Below are 16,615 nucleotides of genomic sequence, written 5' to 3' on the forward strand. Positions count from 1 at the left end.
GAACTCTCAGCCAATAATAGCTAAGATTGATACTCAAAACTGTCTTTCCTATCATACTATTTAGTCTTCTTTCTTTTATAATAACTTGCAATAAGACAAATAATAGGAAGTAATAGTTAATATTTTTTAAAAAGACAAACTATAAGCTCAAGATAATATAACTTTTTCTCTTCCAATTTTCAAATAACAGGACTTTCAAACAATAGGGTTAGTAATCTGTCTGAATTCTTTCTACTATCCAATTATATTTAATATTTGTATAGCGTCATAAGTACTAGTGCAACAAAGATGAGACCTTGTTTTTTTTTAACGTTTATTTTTGAGAGACAGAGACAGTGTGCTCAGGGGAGGGGCAGAGAAAGAGGGAGACACAGAATCTGAAGCAGGTTCCAGGCTCTGAGCTGTCAGCACAGAGCCTGACGCAGGGCTCGAACCCATGAACCGTGAGATCATGACCTGAGCCAAAGTCAGACGCTTAACTGACTAAGCTACCCAGGTGCCCCCAAAAGACAAGATCTTTAAATTCAAGTTTGGATGAACTTCAGTGGTTGACATCAGAAAATATAAGCTTTGTAGAGAAATTGGAAAAGTTCTTATCAGTTTTTTAATACTTATGGTTTATTTTAATCAATTCAATAAATATTCACTGAAAGCTTACTGTAGTTCAGTAACTAGGCTAGACCCTGGGGATATACTAGTGAACTGGTCAGTTCCAGAACTTACACAGAGATGTTGAATGCATTGTGCAGTGGCTTTCATACCTCATGAATTGATATGTACAATTAAATCAGAAGTTTCACAAACCATTACTTATCTTTACTAAGTGAACACACTCTTATGTGATCTATTCTCTTCCATTTCACTTTTTTTAAAAAGCACAAAATTAATTAATTTCATGGTATAGGTACAGATCATAATGTACAGTTTGAAAAATGACAGTGGCACAGTGATTAAACTGAAACTAGATTATCTGGGTTCAAATGATAGCTTTGCCACTTCCTAACAATAAAACGGCAATTTACTTAACCTCTCTGATTTTGTTTCTCCATCTGTAAAACATGAAAAATAATTGTATCTACTGGACTTCAAGCTGTATTACAAAGCTGTAATCATCAAGAAAGTATGATACCGGCACGATAACAGACACTCAGATCAATGGAACAGAATAGAGAACCCAGAAATGGACCCACAAACGTATGGCCAACTAACCTTTGACAAAGCAGAAAAGAATATCCAATGGAATAAAGACAGCCTCTTCAGCAAGTGGTGCTGGGAAAACTGGACAGTGACATGCACAAAAATGAACTTGGACCACTCTCTTACACCGTACACAAAAATAAACTCAAAATGGATGAAAGACCGAAATGTAAGATAGGAAGCCATCAAAATCCTCGAGGAGAAAGCACGCAAAAACCTCTTTGACCTCAGCCACAGCAACTTCTTACTCAACAGTGTCTGGAGGCAAGGGAAACAGAAGCAAAAATGAACTACTGGGACCTCATCAAAATAAAAAGCTTCTGCACAGTGAAGGAAACAATCAGCAAAACTAAAAGGTAACCGATGGAATGGGAGAAGATATTTGCAAACAATATATCAGATAAAGTGTTAGTATCCAAAATCTATAAAGAACTCCTCAATCTCAACACCCAAAAACCAAATAATCCCGTGAAGAAATGGAAAAAAGACATGAATCAACAACTCTCCAAAGAAGACATCCAGATGGCTAACAGACACATGAAAAAATGCTCATCATCACTCATCATCAGGGAAATACAAGTCAAAACCACAATGAGATACCACCTCACACCTGTCAGAATGGCTAACATTGAAACTCAGGCAACAACAGATGTTAGGGAAGATGTGGAGAAAGAGGATCTCTTTTGAATTGTTGGTGGGAATGCAACCTGGTGCAGCCACTCTGGAGAACAGTATGGAAGTTCCTCAAAAAATTAAAAATAGAACTACCCTATGACTCAGGACTTGCACTACTAGGTATTTATCTAAGGGATACAGGTACTCTGTTTTAAAGGGGGGCACATGAACCCCAATGTTTATAGCAGCACTATCAACAATAGCCAAAGTATGGAAAGAGCCCAAATGTCTATCGATGGATGAATGGATAAAGAAGATGTGGTATATCTATACAATGGAGTATTACTTGGCAATCAAAAAGAATTAAATCTTGCCATTTGTAGCAATGTGTATGGAACTAGAGAGTATTATACTAAGTGAAATTAGCTGGAGAAAGATAAATATCATAAGACTCAACTCATATGATGACTTTAAGATACAAAACAGATGAACATAAGGGAAGGGAAGCAAAAATAGTATAGAAACAGGAAGGGGGACAAAACATAAGAGACTCTTAAATATGGAGAACAAACAGGGTTACTGGAGGAGTTGTGGGAGGGGAGATGGGCTAAATGGGTAAGGGACACTAAGGAATCTACTCCTGAAATCATTGTTGCACTATATGCCAACTCAGTTGGATGTAAATTTAAAAAATAAAAATAAAAATAAATCATTTAAAAAAATAAATGAAATGGTAAAGAAAGCATAAAAATAAAAAATATGGCCAAGGTAGATATTATATAACTTTAATAGGCACAATTCAAAAGAAGATATGTAAAAAAAAAAAAAAGAAGAAGAAGATATGTATCACATCACATATGCATAAAACTACATAGAAACCAAATGCATAAAGGGGGATAAGAGATATGTAAAATGTTAATAAATTATAATTATAGTCAGATATTTCAAGCTTTCAGAATTGAAAAAAAATAATTGTATCTACTTTACATGGTTATTGTGAGAATTTAAAAATGTTGATTTATTTAAAACTCATTGAGTGGTGCCTGGCAAATAGTAAGGGCTAATAACTACAAGTCATCGTTGTTATTAGTATTACTATTATTTTTATTTTATTGGAGACTAACAAAAAGTAAACTCAGTAACTACAGATTGTTAGCAACAGTTAATGAAGAAAACAAATATGGGAGGTAAAATTTAAAGTGAGAATTAAAGTATGAGAAGGAACACGCCATGGGACAAGTATTCTTTTAAGATGAATGGAGCTTCCTGTTAAGGATTGAAAGATGAAGCTGGAGTTGTGTGGTTACCAAGGCCTCGGAAAGAGACTGGTATCTAGCATATAATAAAGCATGGCTAGAGAGAAGGCTAAAGCGATAGCCTAAGGCAGACCTGCAGGGGACTCTAGATTATGGCAGAGTTTGAATTTTATTCTTTGAGCAATAGGAAGCCACTATAAAATATGAGGATTTAGCACACCTACTTGAGCCCATCCACCATTCTCCTATTTATTATTTATTTATTTATTTTTAAGTTTATTTATTTTGAGAGAGAGACAGAGAGAAAGCACAAATAGGGGAGGGGCAAAGAAAGAAGGAGAGAGAGAATCCCAAGCAGGTTCCACACTGTCAGCACAGAGCCCGATACAGGGCTCGATCCCACAAACTGCAAGATCATGACCTGAGCTGAAATCAAGAGTTGGATGCTTACGTGACTAAACCACCAGGCACCCCAAATGTTCTATGCAATTTTAGACAGAATCTCTTACATCCTCACTGTGAAAAGTGAGAATATATGACCCAACCCTTTGCTCTTCCAATTTTTTTTCTTTATATTAACATCTTAACCTTCTTTATTTTTAAATATAGCATACACAGAAAAGTGCTCCCACATAACTTAAAAACCCACACATGTACCAATTAATGGGTAGAGTGAACAACCATGTAATGGCTACCCCAGTTAAGAATTAGAACTCCATGTGTTTCTATTTACAACACTTTCCTCCCCTTAAGGAGGAAATCACTTTCTTACTTTTCTTTATGGGTTATCACCTAATAATTTATCCCACAGATTTGCCTAGTTTTTTAAACTATATGTAAATGAAATCTTCCTATAAGTACTGTATCATTTTGGGAGTAGAATTTCTGAATTATAGAGTATGCATATCTTTAATCTATTACAGATATTGCCAAACCATTTTCCAAACTTTTGTATCAATTTACATTCCCCGTGGCAGTGTTTGAGAGTATGCCATATCATGGACAACATTTCTTCCTTTTTAAAAAAATTTTTTTTAATATTTATTTTTGAGAGAGAGAAAGAGAGTGCAAGTGGGGGAGGGGCAGAAAAACAGGGAGACACAGAATCCAGAGCAGGCTCCAGGCTGCTGTCAGCTGACAGAGCCCACTTGGGGCTCGAACCTGCGAACTGTGAGATCATGACCTCAGCCAAAGTCAGACACTTAACCGACTGAGCCATCCAGGTGCAACATTTCTTCCTTTCATATACATTGTCAAGAGTGATCATTTGTATTCTATTGTACAACCATAATGTGCTTCTTTATGCTTTGTTCATAGACTGGTTCTAAATTTTAAGAATCTATAAACAGCTTTATTTTATGAGTGTGTAGATATTCCTCACTGCAGAACAGTGTTATGTGCTAGGATTGCATTTCCTTCTCTATGGTTTCAGTGTCATGATAACCTAGAAACAAGACCAACTGTATTCATATTTTATACTTCATCAGTATGGAATAATCAACCAATTCCCACTACATTTGAGTGAAATCCATATATACATGGCTACTGATTTTTCTGGTACAGTTGCTGTTTTTTCCAGGAGTTCCTGATTGTTCCTGTTTTCCCTGCTTCCATGATTTCACATTCTCATTGTTTACCTCCTACCTTTCTAGCCACTTCTCAGTCTATCTCTTTAATTCTTCATTGTCTAAACATTAATTGTTGGTGGCAGTACCCAAGACTATGTCTTAGGTTAGCAGATTTTCAAATTGTGCTCCTAAATCCTTTTTAGAGAATATTTAGGGACACTTTTTTTTTTTTTAATGTTTATTTCTTTTGTGAGAGAGAGCATGAGGAGGGGGAAGGGACAGAGAAAGAGGGAGAGAATCCTAAGCAGGCTCTGTATTGTCAGTGCAGAGCCCGACACGGGGCTCTCATGATCGTGAGATCATGACCTGAGCCGAAATCAAGAGTCAAGTGCTTAACCCACAGAGCCACCCAGGTGTCCCTTATGACACTCTTTTAGGGAATCTTTAAGGTTGAGGTCAAAACTGTTTTCATAATATTAAGATATTATTTTGCCTTTTCCCCTTGTCGATATCTGTACTGATGGTGCAATAGCAATGGTGGATAAATCTGCTGGTGACTCACCACGAATCAAGGCAGTGGAACCAAACTGTACTAGCACTCATTGTATTCTTCAGCCACACATTCATAGTCAAAACAACAAAAATTCTTGAGGCACCTGGGTGGCCCAGTCAATTGAGCATCTGACTCTTGATTTGGGCTCAGGTCATGATCTCAGGGTTGTGGGATGGAGCCCCCACATTGGCTGAGCGTGGGGCCTGCTTAGGATTCTCTTGATCTCTCCTTCTGCCCCTCTCCCCTTTGCTCCCTCCCTCTCAAAAAAACCAAAAACAAAAAACAAAAATTTCAAGCTTCACCTAAGAATGTCCTTGATGTCAAAATTATTAATGTGATTAAAACTTAACCCTATAACTGCTTCTTTTAAAAGTTTATTTATTTTGAGAGAGCACGGGGGAGAGAAAGAAGGAGAGAGAGAATCCCAAGCAGGCTCCATGCCATCAGCACCGTGAGATTATGACCTGAAAGCAAGAGTTGGATGCCTAACTGACTGAGTCACCCAGGCGCCCCTTAAGAGAGTCTTTTAATATTCTGTGTGTGATGAAATAGGAAGGGTACATAACTCACTTCTGTGGTATATCAAAGTATGATGGTTGTCTTGAAGAAAAGGACTAGATTGACTTGTACACGGACTAGCTCCTTTCTTCATGGAACCCATTTGTACTTGAAAGAACACCTGACAACAGACTAGGTTTACTCATGCTTAGATAATTTGGCAGACATTTTCCCAAAAGTGAATGAAGTGAATCCGTCATGTCAATGGAAACAACTGATGATACCAGTGATAATATTCAAGCTATCAAGAGAAAATTAGAATTTGGAAATCTTGTAACTACAGCATGAGCTCAACAGCTTCCTAATGCTTGAAGACTCTTTTCTGATGAGATCAGTAGTGATTTTAATAATATAACTTTTTGATACTGTGTAATGAAGTGTGTCAACATTTGGAAGGGCTGCGTAACGAAGCTAATATTTTTTCAAATGACTAAAAACATTACCAAATCATACATTGGTACGACAAAGGGTAAGAAAGGCTATTGGCTTTCTTTTTCTGACTTAAAATGTTTTTACTATTATTACATAGTACTTCAATATGAACAATCATATTTATTACAATTTAACCATTTGATTCCAAGGCAATCATAAGCACTAGTGAAAATATGTTACTTAGAAAATGATTCAGCATTATATGGATTTTCTGGATCAGGACGTGGTAAACTATGGCCCATGGGCCAAATCCTGACCACCACCTATTTTTACACAGGTGCAAGCTAAGAATGGTTTTTACGTTTTTTTAATGGTTGAAAAAAGAGTTTTGGGGACACATAAATACTGTATGAAGTTTGAATTTCAGTTCCATAAATAAATTTTATTGGAATACAGCATGCTTATTCGTTTACATATTGTCTGTGGCTGCTTTCGCACCACGAAGGCAGAGTTGAGTAGTTGTGAGAGGAACCATATGTGGTGCTGTCATCACTCTGTCCTATTGCTAAAAGGCAAATATCAAGAGAGAAATCCAATAGAATTCCATAAGTACTCCAAATGATGATGAATATGTTTAATTAAATGCATTTGCTTATAAATGGGTATCAGTTTTTGGCAATACTTATCTGTATGAAAAGACATTTTCAAAGTTGAAATACAGTATATAAAATCTAGTTACAGGTCAACATTAACAAATGAGAATTTGGAACAGATTTTGAGGAGAGGTCTAGACACCAGCCACCAATTCTTTAGTTCTCTATTATCCTACACCAACTGAGTTTCCAAAAATTCAATTCAGTTCTGACCTACCTAGAGTTAGTGTCCAACCTCACAAATTAAAGGACTCATTCCCACAAGTCTGCCCTCACTTCAGATATCAGCCACAAATAGGGTACCCAGGCCACCCAACACTTTTGCCCATCCAACTACAAATCAGTTCCCACAAACCCCTCCTTAGGTTGGATAATTTGCTAGACTGGTTCACAGAACTCAGGGAAACACTTTATTTACACTTACTAGTTTGTTATAAAGGATGTAATTCAGGAACAGCCAGATGAAAAAGATAAGGTTATAGGGGAGGAGGTATTCAGAACTTCCATGCCCTCTCTGGGCATGTCACCCTCAATGTATTTGTGGAAGCTCCCTGAATCTCACCATTTAGGGGTTTTTCTGGAGGTTTCATCACTTAGACTTGGTTGATTAAACCATTGGTCATTGTGATTAACTGAACTTTCAGCCCCTCTCCCCTATTTTACTGACTATACAATAAAAGCTAAAAAAGCAGTGTATATGTTGCCAAGGTAATTTGCAAGACCACCATGTTTATTAGTGAAAACAGAATCCTTGATGTCCCTGCAGACTCCAACTTGCTCACCAATTTCAGAGGGAGAATGGAAGACATGGGGTGACAGAGGTTCTTGGGGTGTTTGAGCCTGGAGATGAGAAAAGGACTCAAACAGAGAGCAAAGAGACTTAACAGGAACAACAGCTGCATAAAATCTTACCCCCTCTTCTTGAAGGATTTCTCAGGGCAACAAGCAAGAATTTTACCAGGCCAGGGCACCTGGGTGGCTCAGTCGGTTAAGCGTCTGGCTTTGGCTTGGGTCATGATCTCATGGTTTGTGGGTTCGAGCCCCATGCTGGGCTCTGTGCTGACAGCTCAGAGCCTGGAGCCTGCTTCGGATTCTGTGTCTCCCTCTCTCTCTCTGTGCCTCCCCACTTGTGCTGTGTGTCTTTCTCTCAAAGATAAACATTAAAAAAATAATAAAATTTTTAAAAAGGGGGGGGGCGGGGTACGACCAGGCCACCAGTCTGGTCCTAGGTCATCTGTGAAAGGAAAAATGTGCACCCAGTCTGGGGCCACACTGCTACCTGGAGCCTTGCTTGCCCCTGCTGGCTTTGCAGCTGAATCAACTCTTTTTTCAGTAACATGAGCTTTCTATCCAGAAAACTGGAAGACATCTTTATAGGCATAACCTTAAACCAACAACACTTGTGCAGCCAACACTTCTTCAGACTTCAGAGGAAATGTCTCAGTCGCTGTCTTCTAAGCCTGTCCCTGAGAGGGATTTCTTTCCTACTGATCCTCCTTTGGCTAGAATAGTGACAAAACGGAGTTGCATGGGATATAAGTTACAGGGGGCAAGAGCTTCAGTGCCTTGCTTAGCAGGAGGAGTTGGGAGCTAGAGCAGCTTCCAGCTGCAACCATGGAAGTGGGATCTGCTGGGCATGAGAACCTGTGCCTGAGGGAGCAGAACCTTATCCTCATCCATGGGGGGTGACCTGCACCACGTGGAAGGCAGTGACAGCATTCTTCTGGGGGGCCTGAATTGCCTCAGGGTGGCCTAGGCCAGGGGGCCAGCACAGCAGTGGCCGTGATTCCTTGGCATAGATTTGCATTTCCACCCATCGCTAGTCATCCCACTCCTAGAAATTTATCATAAGCCATTAATCTCAAAGAAAAAACAAAAATGACAGCATTTGGGGCACCTGGGTGGCTCAGTTGGTTAAGCATCCGACTTCAGCTCAGGGCATGATCTCACGGTTTGTGAGTTCGAGCCCCGCGTCGGGCTCTGTGTCTGACAGCTCAGAGCCTGGAGTCTGTTCTGTATCTTCCCCTCTCTCTACCCCTCCCCTGCTCAAGCTCTGTGTCTCTCTGTCTCTGTATAATAAATAAACGTTAAAAAAAATTTTTTTTAATGACAGCATTTGTTTTTTTATGTTTGTTTGAAATAATACATTCTATGGTAAAGTTTTTTTAACAATAAAGGTCATTGATAAGTTTGAGTTGTTGTCCCTTCTATTCTTACTTCCCTGATACTCTTTATCCTTCCAAATTTTTTCTCTGCATATATATATGTCCATTTTTCCATACTGTATATGATTTCAATTAATAACTCTTTGACATCTTTATGTAAGTGTAAAGGTAAAACTACTGATAAAAAGCTGAAGATTTCTACACCCTACTAAGTGGTTTTGAATAATCTAAGTTCTGCCCAGGTTTTTCTTTGTGTGAGGTGAATTCATATGTACTTACCTCCAAATGGAAGTACCAAAACATTCTAAGTAAGAATCATTTGTTCTTTTGGTGCCATTGCTCTTCTTCATTATTGATAATAGAATATAACCTCTCTGATTAGGGGAGTATGCAGATAATGTTATTGTTCTTGTGCAGCAGTCAGATCATTTAGTAATTGGCAAATGGCAGGGTGCCTGGCTGGCTCAGTGGGTAGAGCATGTCACTTTTGATCTCATGGTCCTGAATTCAAGCCCCATGTTGGGCGTGGAGCCTACTTAAAGATACATTTGCAAATGGCTACTGTTGATAAGTTATTCAAAGCCATATAAATTTCTATCACTAACAATATCTTTTTTAGTGATTCACAAACTTTTTAATTACTAAATCATATTTTATAGTGGAATTAACATCAATCTGTTTTTTTGTGTTGCAGCACTTGGAGTTTCATGGGAATGAATAATATTCATAGTAAATAAATGGGTTTCTAAAAGAAAAGCAAAGCTGGAGGAATCATAGTTCCAAACTTCAAGTTATATTATAATCCTGTAGTAATCAAAACAGTGTGGTGCTGGCACAAAAATCTGGCATATGGTACTTGCATAGGCCATTAGAACAGAATAAAAAGCCCAGAAATGAACCCACACCTGTATGATCAATTAATCTTCCACAAAGCAGAAAAGAATATCCAATGGGAAAAAGACTGTCTCCTCAACAAATGGTGTTTGGAAAACGGGACAGCAACATACTATACAGAAGAATGAAACTGGACCACTTCAACACCATATACAAAAATAAATTCAAAAGGGATTAAAGACCAAAATATGAGACTTGAAACCATAAAAATCATAGAGGAGAACACAAGCAGTAACCTCTTTGACATCAGTTGTAGTAACTTCTTTCTAGATATATCTCTGGAGGCATGGGAAACAAAAGCAAAAATAAACTATTGGGACATCATCAAAATAAAAAGCTTCTGCACAGCCAAGGAGAAAGGACACAACAAAACTCAAAGGGAAGATATTTGCAAATGACGTTTCTGATTAAGTGTTAGTATCCAAAATATATAAAGAACTTATAAAACTGAGCACCCAAAAAATGAATAATCCAATTAAAAATGGGCAGAAGAGGGGCGCCTGGGTGGCTCAGTCGGTTAAGCGGCCAACTTCGGCTCAGGTCATGATCTCGCTGTCTGTGAGTTCGAGCCCCGCATCGGGCTCTGTGCTGACAGCTCAGAGCCTGGAGCCTGTTTCAGATTCTGTGTCTCCCTCTCTCTGACCCTCCCCCGTTCATGCTCTGTCTCTGTCTCAAAAATAAATAAACATTAAAAAAAATTAAAAAAAAAATGGGCAGAAGACATGAATAGTCATTTTTCCAAAGAAGATGTACAGATGGCCAACAGACACGTGAAAAGATGCTCAACATCACTCATCATCAGGGAAATACAATTCAAAACTACGATGAGATATCACCTCACACATGTCAGAATGGTTAAAATCAACAGTACAAGAAACAATAGTGCTGATGAGAATGTAGTGAAGGGGAACCCTCTTGCACTGCTGGTGGTAATGCAAACTGGTGCAGCCACTCTGTAAAGCAGTATGGAGGTTCTTCCAAAGTTGAAAATACCCTACTATCCAGCGATCACACTAGTAGGTATTTATGCAAAGAATACAAAAATACTGACTCAAAGGGATACATGTACTCTGATGTTTACAGCAGCATTATCTACAGTAGCCAAATTATGGAAGCAGCCCAAGGGTCCATTAATTGATGAATGGATAAAGATTTCCTGTTTCTTGGCTATATATATGTATATATATATATGTATATATATATATATATATATATATACACACACACACATATATATGTAATATAGATATCTATATATCTGTTATATCTATAGACATATATATATATATATATAATCTCCTTACCTTTTCACCTGACATTATATATAACCTTAGGAATTCTTGAAGGAAACTCTTCTTGGTCATTATCATTGATTGATAGGTTAAAAATCCATTTTTTTAATTTCCTTTAATTTATGTATGTATTTATTTGTTTATAAAGTTTATTTATTTATTTTTGAGAGAGAGGGAAAGTCCAAGTGGGGGAGGGCAGAGAGAGAGAGGGAGAGAGAGAGAATCCCAAGCAGGCTCCACACTGTCAGCACAGAGCTCAATGTGGGGCTGGAATCAGCAAACCACAAGCTCATGACCTAAGCCAAACTCAAACGCTTAATCAACTGAGCCATCCAGGTGCCCAAAAATTTCCTTTTATTTTGAACAACTTAGAAATAAAGTTTCAAGATTTTTAGTTTCTCATTTGTCAGTTAAAATCTAAGTAAGAAAATATAGGAAGATCAGAGATAAGTCCTGACTCAACCAAGGTACAAAATGTGGGGTGAAATCATAACATTTTAGAGTATCTTTTTAAGTATGTATGATTAGATAATGTTACTTTGAGTATTTTGTCCAAGGACAGTAGTATTTAATTTAAAAACCTCAGTAAAAGTATGGGTGTTTACTATGAAATACCAGATATTACTGTAATTTAACTGGACACTTGGAAAAATATATACTTCATAGGAGGCTATGTATTATGTTGATATCTATGTCTTAAAAAGATGAACTACTTAGAACACTTAATGCCTAATTTAAAAAATATAATTCCAAGACTGAAAATTCAATAATAAAATAATAAAAATACTCCTATTTTTTTGTTTAACAATGTTCAAACAAGGTTATCAATCAGAAAAATTAAAGACAATTATGAAATCTTTCAGTTTTACAGTAAGTTTTGAAATTTTTCTTTCCTATTCAAGGAATTTGTTCTGTGATCCCTTTCCCGAATGAATAGTTTTTTTCTCCTGGATCATTCTCATCAATATATAGACAAAATTTAATTTGTCTAAATTTTAATTTCCCCATCTAGTCACTGCTGGCCTTTCTAGCAGTTTCCCAAAGAGAAGCTTATAGTTGGTTGCTATCTTTGCATCCTCGTCCCTCCCCTATTCACTATTTTTTTTCCCCTTTAGAGATTTTTCAATAGTACATTTATAACTTTTTTCTGTGATCATTTTACCATTTTAACCATTTTTAAGTGTACAGTTCAGTGGCATTATGTGCATTCACATTGTACAATCATCACTACCATCCATCTCCAGAAATTTTTAATCTTCCCAAATTCTGTATTCAATCAATATTGATCAATAAGTTCCTATTCCCCTCTCCTCTCATCCCCTGGCAACCAACATTCTACTTGTTGTCTCTGAATTGACTACTCTAGATACCTCATGTTAGTGGAATAATATATTATTTGTCTTTTTGTGTCTGGCTTATTTCACTTAGCTTAATTTTTTCCCAAGGTTCATCCATGTTGTAGGGTTTGTCAGAATTCCATTGCTTTTTAAGACTGAATCATATTCCGTTACATATATGTTTTGTTTTTTCATTCATATCCCAATGAACATTTGCGTTGTTTCCACCTTTTGGATATTGGGAATAATGCTGCTCTGAATAGTGGTGTATAAGTGTCTGTTTGAGTTCCTGCTTTCAATTATTTTGGGTAGATACTCAGAAGTGGCATTGCTGGATCATATGATAATTCTATGTTTAATTTTATGAGGAAATGCTATACCATTTTACATAGTGGCTGTACCATTTTACATTCATACCATCAACACATAAGTGTTCCAGTTTCTCTACATCCTCACCAACAGTTGTTATTTTTCATTTGTTGAAGCCATCCTAATGGATGTGAAATGGTATATCACTGTGGGGTGTGTGTGTGTGTGTGTGTGTGTGTGTGTGTGTGTGTTTAGAAGGAGAGAGTGTAAGCAAGGGAGAGGGGCAGAGGGAGAAAGAGAGAATCTTAAGCAGCCTTAGCCCTTAGACAGAGGCAGGGCTCAATCTCACGACCCTGGGATCATGACCTGAACTGAAATCAAGTGTCAGTCACTCAACCAACAGGGCCACCCACGTGCTCCTCACTGTGGTTTTGATTTGCATTTCCCTGGTGATCTTGTTATGTATGTACTTTAAAAAAAAAATTTTTTTTTAACATTTATTCATTTTTGAGAGTGAAAGAGACAGAGCATGAGTGGGGGAGGGACAGAGAGAGAGGGAGACACAGAATCCAAAGCAGGCTCCAGGGTCTGAGCTGTCAGCACAGAGCCTGATGTGGGGCTCGAACTCACAGACTTCGAGATCGTGACCTGAGCTGAAGTTGGATGCCCAACCGACTGAGCCACCCAGGCGCCCCAGTCTCGTTATGTATCATTGGCTATTTGCATCTCTCCTCTGGAGAAATGTCTATTCCAGTCCTTTGCTCATTTTTAAATTGGGGTTTTTGTTGTTGTTGAGTTGTAGTTCTTTAAATGCTCTGAATATTAATCCCTTATCAGATATATGGTTTGTAGATATTTTCTCCCATTCTAGTTGCCTTTCTTTCTTGATAGAGTTCTTTGATGCCCAAAAGTTTTTAAATTTTGATGAAGTCCAATTTTTCTTTTGTTGCTTGTGCCTTTGATGTCATATACAAGAAATCATTGCCAAATCCAATGTCATGAATCTTTTCCCTCTGTGTTTTCTCCTATGACTTATATATATGTTTTTTTAATGTTTATTTTTGAGAGAGAAGGAGAGAAAGAGTACGCACGTGCATGAGTGGGGGAAGGGCAGAGAGAGAGAGAGAGAGAGAGAGAGAATCCAAAGAGGGCTCTGTGCTGTGCAGGGCTCAAACTCATGAACTATGAGATCATGACCTGAGCCAAAGTCAGACGCTGAACTAACTGACTGAGTCACACAGGCATCCCTTGACTTTTCTGGTTTTATCTTTGAAAAGTTTTTTATCCATTTTGAGTTAATTTTTTATATATGGTGTGAATTAAGGGTCCAAATTCATTCTTTTGCATCTGGATAACCAGTTTTCCCAGTATCATTTATTGAAAAGACTGTCTTTTTTTTCTGAGAGAGAAAGAGAGAGAGAGAGAGGGAGAACACTCTTGGGGAAGAGGCAGATAGGGAGAGAAAGAATCTTAACCATGGCTCCATGTCCAGCATGGAACCTGATGCAGAGCTTGATCTCACGACCGTGAGGTCATGACTTGAGCTGAAATCAAGTCTCAGACACTCAACTGAGCCACCAGGTACCTCTGGGTGGTTCAGGGGTACTCTGTATTTTTATAGAGGATATTGCAGGGGCACCTGGGTGGCTCAGTCAGCTGGGCATCAGACTCTTCACTTCAGAGCTCAGTTTAATGATCTCATGGTTCCTAAGATAAAGTCCTGCGTCCAGCTCTGCATTGATGGCACAGAGCCTGCTTGGGATTCTCTCTCTCCCTCTGTCTCTGCATCCACCCCTCTGTGCTCATGCTCTTCCACTCTCAAAATAAATAAACATTTAAAAAAGTGAAGGGGACATTATAGTCATTCTGAGAAAAGATAACACAATCCTGAACTAAGACTGTGATAGTGGGTTTGGAAAGGAGCGGGTTATTGAGGTTTTTGAGAAATAACAAGACTGAGGAATTGAATGGGTATAAGAGGAGAGTATAAGTGAAGGGTAAAGGATGTTCCTTTTTGTTTGAATAACGGGGTAGGTGGTGGCTACCAAAAACCAAGAAGATTAATAAAGAACAAATTGGGAGAAGCTTGGGAAATTCCTGGGTGACAGGGATAATGAGTTCAATTTTGGATATTTTGAGTTTTCAGATACCTCCAAGTTGAATTTAGAGGTTATTGAATTAAGTTATCGATGGAAGTTAAGACAACAAAGTTAAGCTTAAAAGATAAAGTATAGCTTTGTGGTGTGCATCTCTGTTCTAAAAGTTGTAATTAATGAGTGTTTTAGAAATTGAGGAATTTATTTATGGATAACAAGGGTTAGGACTGACACAAATTCCAATGAAAGTTAGGACGAAGAACACATTGGGTTGTTCAAAATATGTAGGGGCAATATGTCCAGTGGTATAAGAGGAGAAGAGTCAGACTTTTCCATCAATTTAAAAGAACTATTTAAAAATCATTTTATGTAGGCTGGTAAAAAAGTTTGGGAAATAGATAGTGGTGATGGCTGCACAATATTGTGAATGTAATCAGTGCCACTGATGTGTACAGTTAAAAGTGGTTAAAATTGTAAGTTTTATGTCTTATAATTTTACCACAGTTAAAAATAATTAATAATGTAATATACCCGGGGTGCCTGGGTGTCTCAGTTGGTTAAGAATTCAACTCTTGATTTTGGCACAGGTCATGATCTCACAGTTTGTGAGTTCAAGCCCCAAGTTGGGCTCTGTACTGACAGCGAGGAGCCTGCTTGGGATTCTCTGTCTTCCTCTCTCTTTGCCCCTCCCCCATGTGTACATGAGCTCTCTCTCTCTTTCTCTCAAAAATAAATACACATTAAAAAAAACCACTTTAGTTTTAAAAATATATACCCCAAACTATTGTATACTTTAAATCAATAAGTTTTATGTTGTGTAAATTATATATATATATATATATATATATATATATATATATACACACACACACATACATATGTATATATGTATTTTTTAATGTGTATTTTTGAGACACAGAGCGAGCGAGAAAGAGAGAGAGAGAGATAATGGGGGAGGAGCAGAGAGAGATACAGAATCCGAAGCAGGCTCCAGACATCCAGTTGTGAGCACAGAGCCAGATGCGGGGTTCCAACCCAGGAACGGTGAGATCATGACCAGAGCTGAAGTCGGACACTCAACCGACTGAGCCACCCAGGCGCCCCGTAAATTATATTTTAATAAAGCTATTTGAAAAATAATCTGTGGGGGTGCCTGGGTGGCTCAGTCGGTTAAGTGTCTGACTTCAGCTCAGGTCATGATCTCACAGTTCATGAGCTCGAGCCCCGCCTTGGGCTCTGTGGAGCCTGGAGCCTGCCTCAGATTGTGTCTCCCCTCTCTTTGCCCTTCCCATTTCACACTCTGTCTCTATCTCTCTCAAATATAAATAAACATTAAAAAATAAAAATAAATAAAAATTAAAAAAATAATCTGTGTATAGAGCTAAGCCAGAAATTGCTATGGAATTCAAATCAAAAGGAACTCGTCTAGTCCTTGAAAATTAGTTTAAGCATCTTGTTTGACCATTTTACTTCTGGTACTCAGTAAATATATTTTAAGTGAATGAATAAACAAATAAGTGGACTTAAATGCAGTATAAGTAAATCTGTCTATCTGGCTATGAGGTTGCAAGTTTGAGTTTGGGAATGTGATAATCATTGTGATCCCTGTCCTCTTGAAATATAGTCAGAACTCTCACATACAGTTCTTTGTTTTACAAATACATTTAAAAAGAAATGTGCATTTGGTGAATCTTTTACTCGTCTATTCTCATGAATTCGGTCCCAGGAGAGATGTGATTGCCTACCTTCT

This window comes from Panthera leo, chromosome B1 (assembly GCF_018350215.1).
Source record: "Panthera leo isolate Ple1 chromosome B1, P.leo_Ple1_pat1.1, whole genome shotgun sequence".
NCBI lineage: Eukaryota > Metazoa > Chordata > Mammalia > Carnivora > Felidae > Panthera > Panthera leo.